The sequence below is a fragment of the Epinephelus moara genome, chromosome 14, assembly GCF_006386435.1.
Source record: "Epinephelus moara isolate mb chromosome 14, YSFRI_EMoa_1.0, whole genome shotgun sequence".
Taxonomy (NCBI): Eukaryota; Metazoa; Chordata; class Actinopteri; order Perciformes; family Serranidae; genus Epinephelus; species Epinephelus moara.
In genome coordinates this window covers 16,855,237-16,862,134 of record NC_065519.1, presented here as the reverse complement: position 1 = coordinate 16,862,134, position 6,898 = coordinate 16,855,237, and positions in this window count along the sequence as shown.

The window sequence follows — 6,898 nt, the reverse complement described above, 5'->3', positions numbered from 1 at the left end:
GACCTAAAAAGTGGGGTGATGCCACAGTGTGTGTCATTTGCCCTCGTCTCTGAAACAGCCTTCCAGAGGATGTCAGACTCTCTGGTTCAGCAGACAGCTTCGAACAAAATCTTAAAATCTATCTTTTCAGACGTGCATTTATGTAGCTTTTATTCAATTAATTGCTATCAAACCTTATTCATACTTTTTATGTGGGTGTGTAGGTGTCTGTGTGAGTGTGTGATTGTGTCTTATACTGTCTTTTGTGTGTACTTTCTCATCTTATTATGTAAAGCACTTTTAGAGGGACAGAGCCTTAATATTAAAAAACTCTTGACCTTGGTAACAGCGGTGAATAAAACCAATCTCATCTTTAAGTGAGGTCCTTAAAATGCTCAGAAAACATGGACATTTTGGCAAACTCCAACTGCTGATGGAGAGCATGTCATATTATATTATAATAATAAAAAAGCTACAGAACAGCAATTGAATGGACTTTGAAGTGTTTTGTCAGTTGGTAAAGAAAGTTTGGCTGAGCTGAAAAATTCAGCATATTGGAAAAGAAAAGTGTGACCATGGAGACAGATTTTTTTTGTAAACCCTACCTTTGCTTCTTCTACTGTAAGCAACTTTCATGTCATCCTGCCACTTCCACTCCCGTAGAAAAGCCCCCTAAAAACTGAGAACAGTCCAGATGGAGGGGCTTGTTGCATGTCACACGCTCTAACACCACAGTGGCTAATAATACACCAGAGTACACGTGCATCCTTAGAAAATGCAAAAGGCATCTTAGGTGGGAAGCACGTAGAAATGCCGCAATGTATCGGAGTTACAAGTCCTTAATTGATTCTGTAATCTTGTCACGTCTTCTTTGATGTATTTGCATGAGAGTAGTTGATGGCGACGCACACGGAGTCGTATTTTTATTTATCAAAACTACAAGAAATTAATTTCGAATTTGCAGCTTTTTAATAGAATCATGACCGCTGACAAGTTGACAGAGGACATGACAAATACATGTCGAAGAATGCACAAAGCAACACAGTAAATCTTTTATTGTTAGTGTGTGTGGGTTGATGGTACGGCATTCACGAGTCCCCTGCCAGGCCAGTGAGTCGAGATTTAGTGTGAATACAGATCTGACAAGACAGATTAATCTGAGGGAAAAAAAAAGAAGAGAACAAAAAAAAACTGTCCTTCCTTATGTTTACACCCGCCGCATGCCCAGATTAATTACAGACACACACAGGAAGTACACATCCAGGGACAATGTAGTCATTTGTCTCGGCGAACACACACATACCGACACACACACACACACACACTCAAGGAAAGATAGCACCATGCTAATGTGACATCTCTCCGTGCCGCAGGGATGTGGATGAGATTATGTCTGTGCGTGTGTATGTGTGGAAGTCGGATGGCAGGAAGTTCATTACCGCCTTACCGCTCAGTGTGAGGTCACCCGGCACAGAGCTGCTCCCCGGGACCTGAACGGCATGCTGGGAGCTCAGCCTGAGGGGGAAACAGACCCAGTATGGAGGCGCATCCTTAACAGCACACATATAACACAAACATGAAAGCAGAAATCTGAAAACAAATAATCCCACAATAATGTACATCTGCTGTTTCCACTGTATATGTGTATACATTATTAATACTCACTGTGTTATTAAATATCGCTGCTGTATCCAGGTACACCTGCAGACGCATAGTTTTGTTTAAATTACTTGAAATTATTCAAATCAAACAGCTTTGTTTAATTATTAAAGCTGTAAATCAACTTGTACTTAACTGTAGCATCTGCACACCACCTTAATGATGCACATGAAGAAAAGTGAAACTAATAAAAAAGAAGTTAGAACAAAAAATAAATAAATGGAGGCTTTGGTTAATTTGTGCACATATGATATCATTTGTTGCTTCAATCAAATTAAATTGCTCCCAGGTGTTGGATAAGGTCCCAGTGAGATGGAAGTTAGAGCGTCTTTAGCTTCTGTGCTGTGACACATTTCCCAGTGAAACAAAGATCTGACCAGTCTACACAAATGCTTTGTATTTGATTGGACCGTGAAAAGGAGACGCATTCAGAGCTAAGCAGTGCTACAGTGGACTGCTGGCTCCACACACACCTTCCTCACTGTTAGATCAGGAGGAGGAGGAGGAGGAGGGAGAGATGAATGAATTATTAAATTAGATAAATGAATGAACAAATTAGACCTCAGCCACACTGACTGTGTAATGATAACAAAGATTTGAAAGTGGGCATGTCATAACAGTGAGGCCCCGATGTTGTAAGGCCGAGGGGATAGTAGTATCTGTCAGAGACAGAGAAATGACGCACATTGTATGCCCTAGGTAACATTAGCTGCTGAAGCCGCCCTGTGTAAAATGCCTTGTGCACAATCTGGAGGTGTCACAGATATCACTATAGATACTCTGTAACTAAAGATAACACATTACAAGCTGCACCAATAGTACAATGGTATACACTTCTGGTCTCCTACGTGGGCGTGGTCGTCTCTCCCCCACATACACCCACCTTGTTTGGAAGTGTAGTTAACGTTGTGTGGATGAAAACAATACAATGCTATATACCGTACAGATTTAATGTTTGTTCTTTATTTTACCTGCTAGCTTCATGTCTGATATCAACCAAGTGTAAGAAAACATCAGTTGTTGCCAGATCTTACAAGAGTGTGTTGCTAAAACAGAAACATGTCTCAAACAAAGTTAATTTTCTCCTGATTTCTCTGTCTGAAAAAATGCTATTTCAATGTCAGAATGATTAGAAGGGTTGGGGCTTGTGAAAATGGGTCCAATATTTACTTAAGTGACTATGGAGTGAAGAGAATGGTCATAATCTGTACTCACGTTCACTTTTCCCATTGGAATAAATGGACTCAAGTATCCCGTAGAGGTGGGGCAGTGGCGAAACCCACGTGACAGATACATGAAATTAATCTATCTATCCATCTTGGATTATCAGTGGTCTCTGATATCACTTTCCCCAAACTGAATAAATTCTTGCCTGCTGCCCATAACCACTGCATATTGGAGAAACAAAGACACAAGGACGTAGCATGATGTCTCTAGCTACTTTCTGTGCAGCTAAAAGCTACAGATTGATTGATAGGTGGATGTCATGATATTATTGGTTGAAACTGGTGGGTGCTAGCTTACATAAGCACACGTCATATTTTGTTTCACAGGAAGAAAACACAATTGGATTTTGATATAAGAATGCGGTTTTTTGGGGGGGGTTGCATATATTGTTAGACAGGAGCACAAAATATCAGAGGATGTGATCGAAAGAGTTAAAAAGGCATTTTTCATTTCATCTCAACTTAAATTTGTGCCCAAAGTGTATACACTGAGCCAGAATAGTGCATCCCATTAATATAGAAAAATAGCAATAACAACAAAATTATTAGTCGTGACTATTGCTATCACTACTAAAGCTGCTGTTTCAGAACCGTAGGTATAGCTGTTGGAGTAGGAGATTGACAGTAGACAGGCAAACAGACAGAACACGTCACTTCAAGGTTCAACGTGCACGTTTTTTCTCACTTGCCCAGTCAGGCACAAGGGCAACAAATCTACTTGTCTAAAATCAACACATTGTTTTATTCATCAGTGATTATCAAATGATAAACACGATAGTTAACTGTCATGAAAAACAACCTAATATTACCCGAGTTTCTCTCAGACTTATGGCAAACTGGGCAAAACATATAAGAGTTGTAGTTTTAGAGACATTCTATAATGCCACCCAACTAAACTCCTGTTTCCAGGATGACTGAAATGCTTGCTTGCGCTTCAGCTCATAAACTTTGACCTTTACCTGCCACCAGTTTTTTAGCGAGTGCCTTCTGATGCTGCACATCTGCAACTCCCAACAGAGATGAAAAGGAAGTGAGATGGCTCACTCCTTAGCTCCTAACTCCTTAACAAAACAACGAGTTTAATTCTTTTTTACCAGTTGCCCCAGCGTGGCATTTCACCTAATCCTTATTGTTGAGCCCTGCACTTAGTTTGGTTTCTTAGCCTGCTTGCTTTTCATGGTTGTAAATAGAACTTTTAGCCCCAATTTCCATTTTCCCCCCATTGTAGTAATCTACAGACAGAAGGAAACAACATGAAAATAAAGGGACAGTCAAAGACAGAGAGATGCAAGTTGCTAACAGCTGTTTGTATTCCTCCATCTGCTGATCTGTCAGAGAAAAGTTTGGAAATTAAAATTTTAGCACTCCATTAGCGCAACACTCTAATGAGAGTACTCTGATTACATCTCATGTATTCCTTGATTATGAAACAGTGGCCTTATTTTGACATTATTTAGCCTTTCTGAGGCTACTGTGTGGTTAAATCAACGAATTTTAGCGTATGAAACAAACTGTCACCTCACAGTTTTTAACAGCCCCCTCAGTCACCTGCTGGCCTGGTGGGCGGCAGCTCCGGAAACAGACCTTCAACTTGCATTCAGTCAGCACAGACCCCAGTGCCAGGGATCACAACAGGCTGGTGGCCAGTGGGAGCACTGGGTCTAACCTGTGAGATGGCGGTAGCAGATCCCCAACGTTGAGTTCGAGTTGCTACAGCCGCCAACTGAAGGTCCATTTCCGGAGCTGCCACACTCTCTTCTCCCAGCAAAGTTGGCTAATCTCATAGCTGCAGAGTGAGGCTGGATGCACGGTGCTGGCTCTCTGTTCCTATAAACTCATATCTCACGCACACGAATTAACCAAAATGCAGGAACGATTTAATTAAACCAAGGTTACAAATTATATCTCGTGCGCACGTGCTAATAAACCGTGGCCTTGATTTTTTTTTTCTCCCCATTGCAACTCCCAGGCTCTGTAACATCTTCATATTGGAGCATTATTATTTTCTGACTTTGAAGTGGAAAAAAATGAAAAAAGCGGGGGAAAAACACCTCCAATATTTGAATTGGCTGAATTTATCTGTATAGCTGAGGCAGTGCTCTGGGATTATGTGGTGTTGGAGAGCTATACTCCACAGGAGTCAGGTTGAGGTGTGTTTGTGTGTGTGTGTGTGTGTGTATGTGTGCGTGTGTGATTGAGTGCTAGGCCAGAGTGCAGCGAGACACAGGTGTATTAAATTGGGTCAGCGTTTTCATTTCCCAGGGTGAACACACTCACACATACGCACACACAGACACACACTAACAGAATTGTGCTATTTCAAAGTGAACTCTGATGCAAACACTCCTGCACATGCTATGCATAAGAATACACACACGCACGCACAGTCATACAGTGTCTGTGCATGTACACACACATTGACACTTCAGCGATAAGTAGGATTAGGAGTTATTCTTGCATCTAGGCAAAGATCCTCAGCCCGTATCAAACACAATAAAACAGAGGGAAGTTGTTTTTTATGGCTCCTTTTGTGCCTGTGTTTGTGTTTATGTATGACTGTGTGGAAACACTGTTTACATGGCTGCCATGTCCAGGGTTTAAACCACAGGGGAGCCGGGTCAGAGGAAGGTCTGCTCCCTTCAAAGAGCCCCGAGCAACTGTAAAAAGAAACAAAGTTTGAACTGTGCTTGTGCGTGTCTGCTTCGGGGTGACCACCTTTCCTGATGTTCACCTTCACATCACAAGAGACTATTTTCAAATCATGAAAGCCGCTCTGTTACAGCGACAACAACAATGGCAGAAAGGAGCAAGAATCAGTACAGTGGAGCTTGACAAAAGGCACAGGCGTCACATAGAAAAAATACATTTAAAGGAGATGAAAGGCAGAGGAGAGCTAGCTGTTATGCTGCTAGACAGGCGGGACTCAAACCTATTTGCCACATTTTCTGCTCATAGCAAGTTAGCAGTGCCACATTATAGCTCTGAATAACATTTTAATTATGAGGAGCAGAGCGGAAATTGTGACTGACAGGATACAGACAGCTAAAATACACTGATGGTGCTGCAGCTGCAAGCTTGAACACAATACAAGCATATAGTTTGGTCAACTTTAATCATAGGCTAATTAACTCTCCTTAAAAATATGTCAAACAATCCTTATATTAAAAGATGCTAATGTTTTCAGTGGCCCTACATTTCTTTTTTAATACAGCACACATGATGTTTTATTGTGTGATATTGTAGCTACTTTGAATTCATAGCTCATCTGGTCCCAACAGAAGTTTGCATGTGGGGCCCATGTGGGTAGCAAATGGGCTGAAAAGTGAGCCCTTTATGGGATTGTCAACAGGTTCCATAATGGCCCCATGCCAATTGCTTATACTCATTTATGGGTAGCCGTAGCATAACCCATGTGGGCCCCACAGGTAAACCCACCCATCTGGGCATGTGGCCATTATGGAGCCAGTGGACAATCCCATATAGGGCCCATTTTTGCAGCACATTTATTACCCACATGGGCCCTATGTACAAATGTTGGCTTTATACTTAGAGTGTAATGTAACGTTAGCTAGCAGACATGTCTAGGTTTTATCACAGCTAGCTAACCATTAGCTTACCTGAGTTGAAATCCCTGCAGTTTTCTTGCGTCAGGAGGCTCAATTTTAGACTAAATAATGCTGTCAAGTGGCTTAAGCTTTATGAAAACATTAAAGTAGATAGCAGTTTGAGTTTAACTGTGTTGCTATTAGGGATGGGCAGCACAAGCAAAAACACTATTCGAAAATCATGGCAACTATTCGACGATTTTTCGAATAATCGCACATATATTTGAGTTATCTACAACTTTACTGTACTGTTTGTCATCTACTCGCTTTCAAATGTCCGCCACGGACATTTACACAATGTCACGGATAAACATGGGTAAATGCATGAAACAAAATCATCACATATCACCTCTGATAATGGTTTATTCATTTAAAAACACATTGTGCTCGTTTAGCACACTATTTCATGTAGTTTTATCTGCTGGGAGG